The 13,886-nt window shown below is 55.7% G+C and overlaps 1 protein-coding gene across 10 annotated transcripts in view; it reads left to right on the top strand.

The window, feature by feature from the left end:
- NTRK3 (neurotrophic receptor tyrosine kinase 3) overlaps positions 1 to 13,886 on the top strand; it is a 239,695-nt gene that overhangs the window by 22,542 nt on the left and 203,267 nt on the right. The window lies entirely within an intron of this gene.

The raw sequence follows: 13,886 nt of genomic DNA, 5'->3' as shown, positions 1-13,886 counted from the left end.
CACCATGGGCTCCCTGGATGCTGGTGCCTGGTGCTAAGAGAGGAGAGAGAGACTCCACAGCCCTACCCACCCTCCATGGGGCTCCCTGGGTGCTGTGCAGGGTGCTGAGAGAGGAGAGACCCCACAGCCCTGCCCACCCTCCATGGGATCCCTGGGTGCTGTGCCTGGTGCTGAGAAGAGAGACCCCACAGCCCTGCCCACCCTCCATGGGGCTTCCTGGGTGCTGTGCAGGGTGCTGAGAGAGGAGAGACCCCACAGCCCTGCCCACCCTCCATGGGGCTTCCTGGGTGCTGTGCAGGGTGCTGAGAGAGGAGAGACCCCACAGCCTTGCCCACCCTCTATGGGCTCCCTGGGTGCTGTGCAGGGTGCTGAGAGAGGAGAGACCCCACAGCTCTGCCCACCCTCCATGGGGCTCCCTGGGTGCTGTGCAGGGTGCTGAGAGAGGAGAGACCCCACAGCCTGTCCCACTCTCCATGGGCTCCCTGGGTGCTGTGCAGGGTGCTGAGAGAGGAGAGACCCCACAGCCCTGCCCACCCTCCATGGGCTCCCTGGGTGCTGTGCAGGGTGCTGAGAGAGGAGAGACCCCACAGCCTGTCCCACTCTCCATGGGCTCCCTGGGTGCTGTGCAGGGTGCTGAGAGAGGAGAGACCCCACAGCCCTGCCCACCCTCCATGGGCTCCCTGGGTGCTGTGCAGGGTGCTGAGAGAGGAGAGACCCCACAGCCTGTCCCACTCTCCATGGGCTCCCTGGGTGCTGTGCCTGGTGCTGAGAGAGGAGAGACCCCACAGCCCTGCCCACCCTCCATGGGGCTCCCTGGGTGCTGTGCAGGGTGCTGAGAGAGGAGAGAGACCCACAGCCCTGCCCACCCTCCATGGGGCTCCCTGGGTGCTGTGCCTGGTGCTGAGAGAGGAGAGACCCCACAGCCCTGCCCACCCTCCATGGGCTCCCTGGGTGTTGTGCAGGGTGCTGAGAGAGGAGTGACCCCACAGCCCTGCCCACCCTCCATGGGGCTCCCTGGGTGCTGTGCCTGGTGCTGAGAGAGGAGAGACCCCACAGCCCTGCCCACCCTCCATGGGCTCCCTGGGTGCTGTGCCTGGTGCTGAGAGAGGAGAGACCCCACAGCCCTGCCCACCCTCCATGGGCTCCCTGGGTGTTGTGCAGGGTGCTGAGAGAGGAGTGACCCCACAGCCCTGCCCACCCTCCATGGGGCTCCCTGGGTGCTGTGCCTGGTGCTGAGAGAGGAGAGACCCCACAGCCCTGCCCACCCTCCATGGGCTCCCTGGGTGCTGTGCCTGGTGCTGAGAGAAGAGAGAGACCCCACAGCCCTGCCCACCCTCCATGGGCTCCCTGGGTGCTGTGCAGGGTGCTGAGAGAGGAGAGACCCCACAGCCTGTCCCACTCTCCATGGGCTCCCTGGGTGCTGTGCAGGGTGCTGAGAGAGGAGAGACCCCACAGCCCTGCCCACCCTCCATGGGCTCCCTGGGTGCTGTGCAGGGTGCTGAGAGAGGAGAGACCCCACAGCCTGTCCCACTCTCCATGGGCTCCCTGGGTGCTGTGCCTGGTGCTGAGAGAGGAGAGACCCCACAGCCCTGCCCACCCTCCATGGGGCTCCCTGGGTGCTGTGCAGGGTGCTGAGAGAGGAGAGAGACCCACAGCCCTGCCCACCCTCCATGGGCTCCCTGGGTGCTGTGCAGGATGCTGAGAGAGGAGAGAGAGAGACTCCACAGCCCTGCCTACCCTCCATGGGCTCCCTGGGTGCTGTGCATGGTGCCCCCACCCTCTGCCAGTCCTGGCCCATGGTGAGGCAGTGCTCTTCCTGGTAAGCCAGCCCCCTGTCTGTGATGATGGTTGGGGAGGGTGGTGAGCAGGGCACCTGTATGTGACTGTGAGGTTTCAGCAGGGCTGTTTCCTGGATTCTAGGCACTGCACACCCAGAACTCGGTCTGAGGCCAGGCCCTGCTCCCTGTGTGAGGCCCCTCTGACCTGCGGTCTCTGTCCAGTGTGCCCGTGGGCAGCCCTGGAGCCACAGTGACAGCAGCCCAGGCCAGGCTAATGCTGGGAGCCCCTGCCCTCCAGGTGTGCGAGGCATCTGCCTGCCCTCACCTGCCCAGCCTCATGCAGGCTGCAGAGCTGCGTTTGTGTCAGGCGCTGGGAGCCTGCAGCCCCCTCGTTCTGCCTGATTGGGCTGGGGGACAGAGTCAAACTCCCTGGGGACCCCCATGGCTGAGCCCGTGAGCAGGACTCCCCGTTCTCCCTCCTTGGGGGCTGGCCGGGAGTCCAGGTGGGATGTGAGTGTTTGGGGGTGTCTGGGATGACCTCCAGTCTCCTGGATTAAAGAGCTGCCCTGTGTGTCACGCACCACAAGACACGTCCAGTGACACACAGGCAGAGGACGGCCAGGCTCGATCTGTCCGTGCCTTGGCTGGTGTCCTCGGCCTGCCCGAGGTCGGCTCTGTGGCAGCCCTTCCTGCTCTGGTCACTGTCCGTGGGCTTACTGGCAGTAGCTGTGCCGGGAGGAGTCCTACCTGGCTTGTCGTGGGGATTCCGATGCCCCAGGGGACCAGGCCTCTGGGCCTTTGCCTCCATTATTTCTCATGGAAGCTTGGATTTCAGATCTCAAGGTGGGGACGGGGAGCCCTGTGGCCACCGTGCGTCTGGCTCCGGGGTGAGGCTTCCAGAATGTTCCAGCTCCAGTGTGTGTGCGGCCTTGTGCTGGGTGTGGGTGGTCCCAGGGCTGGGTGGCTCCCAGGGCCATGGGCCTCATTTCCCTAGAGTCGTGTGGGTGGCCGGCCCCACCCCTCCTAATCACATTTCTTCACCCTTCGGTGGCTCTTACGCCAGTGCTTAGAGGCAGGGTGCGTGCAGGAAAGCCAAGTGACTGACTTACCCAGGGTCACATGTCCGCCGCCACCTCTCTGTCCCAGGTTGGCTGTACTGTTCTCCGTCCAGCCGGGATGGCCCTGGGCTGCAGGTCTCCGAGGACTGTCTGGGCACGAGAAGCTGAGACTCTGTGGCTTTGCTCAGGGCTGTCACCCTCAGTGGGTGCCTGGCTGCAGGGGCCCTGGTTGTTTTTTCACTCGCAGACTGTACTGTTGTGGTGTCAGTCCTGCTGCTAGTGTTTTTTTTTTTTTTTTTTTCTCTATCTCCACTTCTCCATCTCTCTCTCTCTTGCCTCCAGGGTTATTACTGGGCCTCGGTGCCAACACTATGAATCCGCTACTCCTGGTGGCCATTTTCTTTCCATTTTATTGGATAGGACAGAGAGAAATTGAGAGAGGAGGAGGAGATAGAGAGGGAGACAGACACCTGCAGACCTGTTTTGCCACTTGTGAAATGACCCCCTTGCAGGTGGGGAACCATGGTCTTGAACCCAGATCCTTGCACTGTGTGCACTTAACCAGGTATGCTACCTCCCACCCGCCCACCCACTTCCTCTCTCATTTTATTTATTTATGTTTTTGGTAGAAAGAGAAATTGAGAGGAAAGGGGAAGACAGAGAGGGAGAGGAGAGACACCTGCAGCCCTGCTTCACCTCTGTTGATTTTATGTTGCTGTTGTGAATTGGTCTTCTGCCCACCTGTCCCCTCACACCTGGGTCTGCAGCCCTGTGGGCAGGCTGACGGGGGCTCCCCACAGGCCCTTGGAGCCGGTGTCCCTTAGCGTCAAGCAGGTGACATCACCGCCTGGACTCTTGGCACGGGGGAGGTGAGGCCACCGGGTGGGAAGGCCTGAGTCATGGTGGGAGCTTATGATCTTGGGTCAACAGCCTGGGGACCTTGGTGGGACTGTGTGCCGGGAAGCACATACTGCCCGTCTCAGGGTGGGCAGTAGGAGGTGTCTTGCTGATGCCCTCAGTGCAGCTGTTCCTGGAAGGGGTTGCTGGCCTTGGCCTTAGCACCCCTAGAGACCTGGCATGTCTTCATGGCTGCTGGGGTGACCTTGGCAGGATGCTGCCTCCCCGCAGAGGACACCCAGAGAGGGGGAAGGAGTGGCCCCCAGTTCTCTGGCCCGTTCTGATGCATCGACATGGGCACAGTGGGCCTGGGGTCATGAAGCCACGCAGCTGTGGGGAGCTGTAACACTGCCACAAGCTAGCAGGCTCTGCAGTCCCCCACGCCACTCCCTTTCTGTGGGTCCTTCTACTTTGGTGCTGAGAGAGGAGGCTGGGCTTGGCCAAGGAACGTCTCTCTGCCTGGGCTGTGCCCCACGTGTGTGTGTGTGTGTGTGTGTGTGTGTGTCTGCCTCAAGATCCTGGGCCCCCAGATGCTTGTGTCTGGAAGCTGTCTCCTGCCACCATTGTGTTCTCCTGCTCTCTGGGCACTGTGTCCTGGCTGTGGGTGTGGAGACAGACCTCCCAGGGGCATAGGAAGACACTTAAAAGAGTCTTTTTTGGGGTCAGGCGGTAGCAAAGAGTGTTAAGTGCACATGGAGCCAAGTGAAAGGGCCAGTGTAAGGGTCCCAGTTCAAGCCCCCGGCTCCCCACCTGCAGGGGAGTCACTTCACAGGTGGTGAAGCAGGTCTGCAGGTGTCTGTCTTTCTTTCCTCCTCTCTTTCTTCCCCTCCTCTCTCCCTTTCTCTCTGTCTTATCCAACAACAATGGCAGGAATAACAATAATAATAACCACAACAACGATAAACAACAAGGGCAACAAAATGGATAAAAATAGCCTCCAGGAGCGGTGGATTCGTAGTGCAGGCACTGAGCCCTAGCAGTAACCCTGGAGGCAAAAAAAAAAAAAAAAGAAATTTTTTGTTTATTATTGGATAGAGACAGAGAAATTGAGAGGAGAGAGGGAGAGAGACAGAGAGATACCTGCAGCCCTGCTTCACCACAGTGAAACTTTTCCCTGCAGGTGGGGAGCTGGGAGCTTGAAACTGGGTCCTTGCACATTGTAACATGTGCACTCAGTCAGGTGCGCCACTGCTTGGCCCCTTGAAGATACTTTTTCCCCCTCATTACATGATGTAATGAAATCCCACAAGGTTGGAAAGGCTACCGAGTCACGGGGAGAAGAGATTTGCACATCACACACCTGACAGGGGATTGGACTGGTATCAAATATATATGAAACAGCAGGGTTGGTCAAGAATGGCAAAAAGACAACCCAATAAAAAGTGGGCACGAGGTCCAATCAGACAGTTTTTTTTTTTTTTTTGCCTCCAGGGTTATTGCTGGGGCTCAGTGCCTGCACCATGAATCCACTGCTCCTGGAGGCCATTTTCCCCCCTTTTGTTGCCCTTGTTGTTGTAGCCTTGTCGTGGTTATTATTGTTGTTGTTGATGTCGTTTGTTGTTGGACAGGACAGAGAGAAATGGAGAGAGGAGGGGAAGACAGAGAGGGGGAGAGAAAGACAGACACCTGCAGACCTGCTTCACCGCCTGGGAAGCGACTTCCCTGCAGGTAGGGAGCTGGGGGCTCGAATCGGGATCCTTACTCCGGTCCTTGCGCTTTGCGCCACGTGTACTTAACCCACTGCGCTACTGCCCGACCCCCCCACCCCAGACAGTTCTCTAGAGGAGATAGCCAGATGGTCCACAGGCAGATCTGAACGTGCCGCACTTCAGCTATTACAGAGGGCTGCCAGGGAGATCACAGGCGCCGCCTCACCCGTGAGAAGGGCTCACAGCAACCAGACGGGCAGTGACAAGCCGTGGCAACGGTGTTGGAGAAGAAGGAACTCGCTGCACGGTCGGCGGGCACGCCAACTGGAGCGACCCCTATGGAAAACAATAGGGAGACAGGGCCAGGCGGCGGTACACCCAGCTGAGTGCACACATTACCGGGCACAAGGACCCAGGTTCAAGACCCTGGTGCCCACCAGCAAGGGGGAAGCCTCACAAGTGGTGGATAGTGCTCGAGGTGTCTCCCCTCATGGTTTCCGTCTGTCCCTCCCAATTTCTCTGCTCTATCAAAGAATACGTTATTGGAGTTTGAACACATTACGGTATGGAAAATCCTCGAACCGAAAAACTTGGTAATGCCAGTCCTAACATAGCAGAAGGACACTCAAACACTGATTAGAAGGGACATAGGTATCCCTGTGTTCATAGCTACGTGATTCAGAATAGCCAAAGAGTGGAAGCAGCCCATCGTCAGATGACTGGCTAAAGGGGTTATTATATATTCATTCTATGGAATACTACTCTGCTGTCAAAAAGATGAGATCCTGTCGTTTGGGACAAGATGGATGGAACTGGAGGAGGTGGTGATGCTTAGTGAAATAAGTAAAAAGGCATTAGACAACCACTGCTAGTTTTGCTCATATGTGGACTCTAGAGAACTGAAACACATGAACTGACAAAAAAAAAATGAAGAAAAATAAAGGGGCTGCAAAGCTGCAAGAATAGGCGTAGCCGTGTCTAAGACTTTGAGAGAATGATGAGACGGTGGCTATGGTGGGAGGGACTCAGAACTCTAGTGCTGGGGGTGTGGTGTGGACCTGCACCCCTGTAGCCTTATCATGTTGGAAACTACTAATGAGCCACTAATTAAAAATAAGAGCCCTGAGATTCCAGCTTCTTGGGAACCCCCAGCTTCTCCAGCCACAGTGTTGGCTCAGGTCGGGTGCTGAGCGGGGCCCCTTCCTTTTTAAGGCCGAGGTGTATTCCACTCTCTGGAGACAGAAAGAGGAACAGAGACCAGGGGAGCTTCCCCTGATGCTGTGGTGCTAACATGTGGTTCTGGGTCTCAAGTCTGACCTGTGCTATAGCAGGACCCATGCTCTACCCAGTGGGATATCTCACCTGACCCCTAGATGAAACTTACTCTGTTACGATGATTTATTTATTCATTTCTTCTTTTTTAAAAATATTTTTGTAGTTTTTAAAAAATTTTATTTATTTATTTTCCCTTTTGTTGCCCTTGACTTTTTTATTGCTGTTGTAGTTACTGTTGTTATTGATGTCGCTGTTGTTGGATAGGACAGAGAGAAATGGGGAAAAGAGGGAAAGACAGAGAGTGGGAGGGAAAGACAGACACCTGCAGACCTGCTTCACCGCCTGTGAAGCGACTCCCTTACAGGTGGGGAGCCGGGGGCTGGAACCAGCATCCTTACGCCAGTCCTTGCGCTTTGTGCCACTGTGCTACCGCCTGACTCCCCCTTTTAAAAATATTTTATTTATCCATCAGTGAGAGGGATAGGAGAGAGAGAAAGAACCAGACATCACTCTGGTACATGTGCTGCCGGGGATTGAACTCAGGACCTCATGCTTGAGAGACCAACGTTCTATCCACTGTGCCACCTCCCGGACCCCTCATTTCCTTTTTTTTTTAAGACTTAATTTTATTTGATAGGACACAGAGAGATTTAGAGGGAAGGGAGATAGAAAAGGAGACAGACACCTGCAGCCTGGTCTCACCGCTTATGAAGCTTCCCCTGCAGGTGGGGAACCAGGGGCTTGAACCCAGGTCCTTATGCACTGCAATGCGAGCACTTAACCAGGTGCACTACCAGTGGGCCCCTCTTTATTTATTTTTATGAGACAGAGGTTTGGAGGAGGCCAGAGCCCTGCTCATGTATACTCAGTGCTGACCGTCCAACCTGGCAGCGGGTTGGGGTCCGAATGTCCGAATACCTGTGTGCATCAGCCGTGGAGAAGCAGCCACTGGTGACCCCACTGGGGGGCTGGGTGTTGGCACAAGGTGACCTGTGGGCAGTGGAAGGTGAAGGTTTGCGCCAAAACCCTCCTGGGGTCCTGGGAGCTGGCCGGGCGGTGGGTGGCACCTCAGAGACCACTGGATGGAGCCAGTCTGGGTGTGTGGGCATCGGGCCGGCCACTGCAGACCGAGTCCCCTGTCCTTGATGTCATCAGGGGCTCCCAGGCCCAGGCATGGCTACTTACAGCCTTCTGGTTTATGAAGAAGGAACACAGCCAGGACCTGCTGACGGGAGGAGGGCCCGGCTTGGGGTGGATGGGGTCCCCGAGTTCCAGCAGGTGGCTTCACACACGGGCACAGGGGACTCACCCCCTGCCCCCCACCATGATTGGTTCAAGCCCTTGTGTGGGGCTGGGCAGGGCTGGCTCCCCAGTTCCAGGCTGGTGCCCTGTCCTCAGCCCCAGCAGCCCCCTTGTCTGCCATCTTATTGTGCTCAGGGCACTTACCTTGTCGGGGAGGGGGCAGGGGGGAGGGGAGCGGGCTGGGGGACTGAGAGCTGGGCTCTGCCCGTCTTGCATCACCCTGCTCCTCCCTCTGAATGTTCCTGGAGCCGTCCCAGGCTGCGCTGGACTTCCTGTTAGCAGGATTTTAATTCACCTTCATGGCAGCTCCAGGAACTTGGCACCACTGTCTCCATTTCTAGAAGAAACCACTGAGGCCACAGGGCACTCATGCCAGGCTGAGACTTGAACCCAGGGCTAGTTCTAGAGCCCTGCTCTGAGGGCACTGGAGGGCAGGCCCAGGGGGAAGAGGGGTGTCTTCCCTGCCAGGCTGCTGTGCAGTGCCCGGTGCCGCTCAGTCTCGGGATCCTTTTCCGCCGTCCCTGGGCCCAGCACAGAGCTGCTTCTCCGGGGCCTCTGGGTGCCAGGGCGCAGGGGCAGCCAGCTCAGGCAGACTCCCCGGGTGCAGCAGCCCTGCTCCCCAGATTCCTTGACCCCCACCACCCCGACAGCTGCCTGAGGGGCAGCTGGGCGCCCAGCTTTGCCCTCCCCTCGGTGACTGGTCCAGACGGCGTGTTTATGGTGCTGACTGGCTCAGATGTGGGGGAGGTAACCCTGCCGTCTGCATCCGTAGACATAACAGGCCGGGGACAGATCAGTCTCCTCACTGCCCTGCAAGGCTGCACGACAGGTGCACTCACGTTCCCTGTGAGTGAGAGAGAGAGAGTGTGTGTGTGCATGCATGTGTGTGAGTGTGAGAAAGTGTGTGTGTGTGTCAACATGAGTGAATGAGTGTGTGTGTGTGTGTGAGAGAGAGAGTGGTGTGTGCATGCATGTGTGTGTGAGAGAGTGGTGTGTGTATGTGTGTGAGTGTGAAAGAGTGTGTGTGTGTGTGAGAGTGATGTGTGCATGCGTGTGTGTGAATGTGTGAGAGTGTGAATGAGTGTGTTTGTGAGTGCTGTGTGCATGCATGTGTGTGAGAGTGAGTGTGTGTGTGTGAGAGAGAGTGGTGTGAGTGTGTGTGTGAGTGTGAGAGAGTGAGTGTGTGTGTGAGAGTGGTTGTGCATGCATGGGTGTGAATGTGAGAGTATGGTGTGTGTGTGTGAAGTGAGTGAGTGTGGTGTGTGTGTTTGTGTGAGAGTGTGTGTGTGTGTGATTGTGAGTGTGTGTGATTGTGTATGTGTGTGTGAATGTGTGATTATGTGAATGAGTGAGTGTGTGTGAGTGTGGTTGTATGTGTGTGTGTGAGTGTGTGTGATTGTGTGAATGTGTGAGTGTGGTTGAATGTGAGTGTGTGTGATAGTGTGAGTGTGGTTGTGTGTGTGTGTGTGTATGAATCTGTGTGTGTGAGAGTGTGTGCACACATGCTCCAGCTGGCTAGGCTGAGGGGTTCCACCTGGGGTGGGGGCTCCACACTAGAGCAGTGTGGGGTGAGGGGCAGGGTCTCAGGCTGGTGGGAGCCATTGGGGGCGTGCTGGGCTCCAGGCCTCACAGCCTCGCCTGCCCTCTGTGTTGGACAGGACAAGCGACGGGACCCACTTTGCCTCCTGCAGATGCAGCCCCCAAGGGTGGAGGCACGAGGGTGACATTTGTGGGGCCCTGGGTGGGAGCCTGTGAATTAGGCTTGGGGACCATGGAGCTCCCAACCTCAGCTAGCGGGAGAGGAGCCGGGAAACAAGGGAATAGTCCTAATGTCGTGTGTGCTTGAGTGTGTATTGTGCATGTGTGTGTGTGTGTGTGTGTATGTATGTATGTGGCTTGTGCACTTGTATGCACGTGTGTGTGCTGTGGGCATGCCGTCTGCATCTGTGTGTGCATGTACATGCATGAGTGTGTGTGACTGTGCCTGGCCTGTGAATTCCTCATCTTCTCCCCAGGCCTTGCTCAGATCTGCTGCCTCCTTCCTGACCTTGACCCCCATGGGCTCGGCTCTGTGAGCCCGTGGCCCCTGTCTCCGTTGAGTTCCCCCCTCACAGACTGGGTCTCCCTTAGGCAGAGGGTGGGCTCTGCCTTCCCTGGGTGGGGGTGAGCTCCAGGAGGGTGGGCAGCCTTCAGGGGTGGAGCTGCAGCCTGGCAGCAGAGAAAGAGTCAGAGCGCCCCTAGCAAGGGCCACAGAGCCCAGGAGTCCCACGAGGGAAAGGCTTCCATCTTGAGGCTTCTGGGGGTCCTGCATCTCTGCTCAGCAGACCAGCGAGGCTGGGCCTGAGGCCCCAGAGCTGCCCAGAACACTTAGGCCCTTTTCTGCATCCTCTGCTTGGAGGGGCAGGGAGGGACGAGAGTGTTTCAGGAGAGAAGAAAGATCCAGCAAGGCTGTCAGACGTGCCGAGGTGTCTCTGTGTGTGTGTGTGAATGACAGCTCTAGACATCCCCCCCCCAGGACTTTCTGCAGGCCGGAGGGAGCCCTGCCTCTTGGGGGGGCTTCTCAGAGAACTCTCCCCCTGCTGATGGATGGGGGCTCTTCTCAGTGTTTTGGCCTGTTCCATGTGTAGGCTTTCTGCGCAGGAAGTCAGGACCAGTTGTAACCATCCTCAGGGACCCCAGCAGCTGCATGGTGCCTGCCCTTGCGTGTGGGGGTTGAGGTCTAACCTGCCTCATTGGAGTGGGGGCGTCTCTTGCCAGGGCTGTGCTGGGCGTATCAGGAGTGCTCTCCTCAACCTGGTGGGTCATCTGGGCCTGGGTTCTTCTGCCAGGGGCTGGGGGCTGCCTGAGGAGGCGTCACTGGGAGAGGGGTCTTTTCTGCTGCCTCACCCACTTTTTAATAGTACTTTCCCATTTTTTTTTACTTGTCATTGTACTAGTGGGTTACATGACTGTAAGATTCTAGTGTCATCTTACACCACACCCACCACCGGCGTTCTGTGTCCTCACCCTCCCACTTCCTAACGTTAACCACCAGAGTTCTCACAGAGTCTTAGAAACAGTTGCTTGCTTCTGTTTAATTTTCATTTTATATTATTAAAAAATTTTTATATTTATTTATTTGTTTTCCCTTTTGTTCCCCTTATGGTTTGACATTGTTGTGGTTATTGATGTCATTGTTGTTGGATAGGACAGAGAGAAATGGAGAGAGGAGGGGAAGACAGAGAGGGGGAGAGAAAGACAGACACCTGCAGACCTGCTTCACCACCTGTGAAGCGACTCTTCTGCAGGTGGGGAGGCGGGGGCTTGAACCGGGATCCTTACACAGATCCTTGTGCCACAATGCACTTAACCCGCTGCGCCACCGCCTGACTCCCGCTTCTGTTTTATTTTAAACTCATTTTAGCAAGTTCATGTGAATCAGCTCTCCAGATTCCACATCTGAGCGAAACCATCTTTCATCTCTTTACTTATTTCACTAAGCATAATCTCCAGTTCTGTCCATTTGTTCATTGTCTTTTTTTTTAAACTTAATTTTTTTATTATCTTTATTTATTTATTGGATAGAGGCAGCCAGAAATCAAAAGGGAAGGGGGGGCATAGAGAGGGAAAGAGACAGAGAGACACCTGCAGCACCGCTTCACTACTCGTGAAGTTTTCCCCCTGCAGGTGGGGACCGGGGGCTCGAACCTGGATCCTTGTGCACTGTAACCTGTGCGCTCAGCCAGGTGCACTGCCCCCGGCCCCTGTTTCTCATCTTCTTGGTACTTACGCCCCATAACTCCTTTAGCCCGTCATCAGGGGATGGGCATTTAGATGGCTTCTGCTCTTTGATTATCGCCTTCATCTTTTATTTCTTTTTTCTTGCCATAGTTTATGATTGAATGAGGCAAAAGAGAGGGGAAAGAGGAGGAGGAGGGAGAGAGAGAGAGAGAGAGAGAGAGAAAGAGAGAGAGAGAAAGAGAGAACCAGAGCATCACTGTGGCAATGCAGTACTAGGGATTGAACTCAGTCCTCGTGCCTGAGATGTCTGAGTAGGTCTCCTGAGCTCTGGTGTGTGTGTATATATATATGTGTGTGTGTGTGTGTATGTGTGTGTGTATGTGTGTGTATGTGTGTGTGTATGTGTGTGTGTGTATGTGGGGGGGCTCCTGTGGTGACCCCCAGCCAGCAGCTGAGCTGCTAGGGAGCTTAGTCACCAGCAGACATTAGCAGGCCTCAGTCCTGGGGTTTCCCAGGATGATGTCAAAACAGCAGCCAAATGCTGGAGAGGGTGTGGGGACAAAGGAGCCCTCTCTCCTGCACTGCTGGTGCGAATGTCAGTGGGTCCATCCTCTGTGGAGAGCAGTCTGGAGACTCTCAGAAGGCTAGAAATGGACCTACCCTGTGATCCTGCAGTTCCTCTCCTGGGGATAGATCCTAAGGAACCCAACACACCCATCTAAAAAGATCTGTGTACACCTGTGTTCATAGCAGCACAATTTGTAATAGCCAAAACCTGGAAGCCACCCAGGTGTCCAACAACAGATGAGTGGCTGAGCAAGTTGTGGACTATATACACAATGGAATACTACTCAGCTATTAAGAAGGATGAATCCACCTTCTTTGACCCATCTTGGATGGAGTTTGAAGAAAGCGTGCTAAGTGAGATAAACCAGAAAGAGAAGGATGAATATGGGATGATCTCACTCGTAGAAGTTGAGAACTAAGAAGGGAAAACACACAGCAGAACTTGGACTGGAGTTGGTGTGTTGCACCAAAGCCAAAGACGCTGGAGTTGGAGGAGGGCTCAGGTCCTGGAACATGAAGGCAGAGGATGACCTAGTGGGAGGTTGAATTTTTCTATGGAAAACTGGGAAATGTTATGCATGTAGAAACCATTGTTTTTTTTACTTTCGACTGTAAACCATTAACCGCCCAAAAAAGATTTTTTTTTTTAAAAAGAACTTTGGGTTTAGCGTATTGCACCAAAGTAAAGGACCTGGGGTGGGGGTGGGGAGCTTTCCAGTCCTGGTGCAGGAAGGTGGAGGAGGACCTAGGTTAGGGGTGAGAATGTTTTGCAGAAAATCGAGAAATTTTACACATGGACCAACAATTGTGTTTACTCTTGACTGTAAACCATTAATCCCCAAATAAAATAATAATCATAGAAAAAGCATTGTCCAGAGAGGACCCACTCAGCTGGCCCACTGCCAGGACAGTGAGTCTCTGGGCATGTGGGTGCTGACTGTGGTGTCACTGGTAAGGGCTTTGGTGACCTGGCATCCATGCTGTGTAGCATAAATACACCAGGAAGATGGATTAATCACTGCTGGATGAACTGGGGCGGCTGGCCGGGCCCAGGGCTTTTGTCTTCAGGCAGGAGGGTCTCCAGGGAGGAGATTCTAGAAGAGGGTCTCGGTAGGCCTGGCCTTGGAGGACAGGCACTCATGGTGAACGGAGTCGCAGCTCCTGTTCAGAGCTGTGGGGGACCCTGGCCGCCCAGGCCAGGCTGGGATGGGGCAGTGTCACCTGGTGATGACACTGTGGGGTCTCCGTGTGACTTGGCCACCTGCTGCCCTGTGAGGCGGCTCCAACACTATGTGATGCTCTTGGCTCTGGCTGGATTGGACCGTGGTTCCCACATGGGGCGTCAGGGTGCAGGTCCTGGGCTCCCCACCCATCGCCACCCCTCCTTTGAGCAGCCATATCTTGTCTGGGGGCTTTGTGGATGACCTGTCTGTCTACAGGGAGGGAACAGGCATGGAGGGGGGAGTGGACAGGGAGGGTGGGTTCTCTGTCTGGTTATTTACCTGTCTGTTTGTCTACTCAGTTATCTGTAGGGCCAGAGCCTCACATGTGGGCCCCTTTTCGATTCGGACAGAGAGATGGAGAGAGGGAGCTGGGTGGTGGTGCACCTGGTTGAGTACACGTTACAATGCACAAGGACC

The sequence above is a fragment of the Erinaceus europaeus genome, chromosome 20 (assembly GCF_950295315.1).
Source record: "Erinaceus europaeus chromosome 20, mEriEur2.1, whole genome shotgun sequence".
Taxonomy (NCBI): Eukaryota; Metazoa; Chordata; class Mammalia; order Eulipotyphla; family Erinaceidae; genus Erinaceus; species Erinaceus europaeus.
Note: the sequence above shows the minus strand (reverse complement) of the source record. Positions and strands in the feature narration are given on the sequence as shown.